We start from the raw sequence: 1,551 nt of genomic DNA, 5'->3' as shown, positions 1-1,551 counted from the left end.
CTCGCCAGACAGACAGAGAGAGACATAGAGACAGAAAGCGAGAAATCACCCCCCAGAGGGGATGGTCATGCCACAATCCCTTTTCCTCCATTCTCCTCTCGGGATCTTGGGCACGCACACACACGCGCCCGGCGTGAATTTTAAGCCACCGGGTCCGGGACGCGAACCGCGGTCGACTACGTGGGAGTCCAGCAACATAGCCATTATGCTAACTGCTGGTTCCTGAGAGAAATGATTTTTGAAGTCCTTGCCCCTTTGGCAGAAAATGATGCTCTTAAGCTACAGCTGGTTGAAGCAGGCCTGGTCGAATGTCTACTAGAGATTGTTCAGCAGAAGGTGGATAGTGACAAAAAGTATGAAATTACTGAGCTCAAAACTGGTTCAGATTTAATAATTTTATTACTACTTGGAGATGAATCCATGCAGAAGTTATTTGAAGGAGGAAAAGGCAATGTGTTTCAAAGGGTATTTCCCTGGATTCCATCAAATAAACACCAGCTACAGTTTGCTGGAGCACTGGCCATTGCCAACTTTGCCAGAAATGATAGACATTGTATTCATATGATAGACAACAGAATTGTAGGAAAGCTTATGGATTTACTGGACAGACACATGGAGGATGGCAATGTGTCCATCCAGCATGCAGCACTCAATGTCCTCAGGAACCTTGCCAGGTCAGTTGTAAATAAAGCAAAGATGTTATCCTCTGGAGTCACAGAGACAGTTCTGAAATTCCTGAAATTAGAAATGCCCCCAGTTCAGTTGAAACTTCTGAGAACATTAAGAATATGGATAGATGCCCAAGAAGCTGCTGAATAACTGGACAAGACTGTTAAGGTAGTGGAGCATTTGGTGAAATGGTGTGAAGCCAAAGATCATGCTAGGGTGATGGGGAGTCCAGCAGAATGTGCTCAGCCCTCATCCGGTACAGTAAATTGAAAGATGTAATTAAAACCATCATACAGAGTGGTGGCATCAAGTATCTTGTTACCATGGCAACTAGTGAGCATGTAAACATACAGCCCTCATTGCTTTAGCACTAATAGCAGCTTTAGAATTTGGCACTGCTGAGAAAGATCTAGAAAGTTCTAAACTTGTGAAGATTTTACACAGACTGCTAGCAAATGAGGAAAGTGTTCCCGAAATAAAATATAATTCCATGGTCCTGACTTGTGCTCTCATAGGATCTGGTCCTGATCTGTGCTCTCATAGGATCTGACTCTCTATACAACGAAGTGCAGGATTTAGCCTTTCTAGATATTGTATCCAAACTGCTCAGTCATGAGAACAAAAGTGTCACCCACCAGGCCTCTCTCAGAGCAGAAACTTACTGTGGAAAGCTGAGAGTCACCCGTTGCTGATACAAAGCATTATCCCATCTTTAAATTCCCCCTTTGTCCTCCATCCAGCTGCCTCTTCTGCTTCATTCTTTACCACTATCACATGTGCATGCATGTAATATTCCAATACCAATTGCTGTAGGTACATGCCTAATAAGATTTTTAAAACCCACAGTGTGAACATGACTTTGTCAAAAACAGGTCTCCATTC

General features: G+C 43.5%; 1 pseudogene; it reads left to right on the top strand.

Moving 5' to 3' along the window:
• Nucleotides 1-229: 229 nt before the first annotated feature.
• LOC102470444 (rap1 GTPase-GDP dissociation stimulator 1 pseudogene) lies at nt 230-1,344 on the top strand (annotated as a pseudogene).
• The last annotated feature ends 207 nt before the right edge of the window (nt 1,345-1,551 follow it).

Source organism: Tupaia chinensis, unplaced genomic scaffold (assembly GCF_000334495.1).
Source record: "Tupaia chinensis unplaced genomic scaffold, TupChi_1.0 Scaffold146910_1, whole genome shotgun sequence".
Classification (NCBI taxonomy): Eukaryota; Metazoa; Chordata; class Mammalia; order Scandentia; family Tupaiidae; genus Tupaia; species Tupaia belangeri.
The sequence above is the reverse complement of the archived record's forward strand: the minus strand, read 5'-3'. Positions and strand labels throughout refer to the sequence as shown.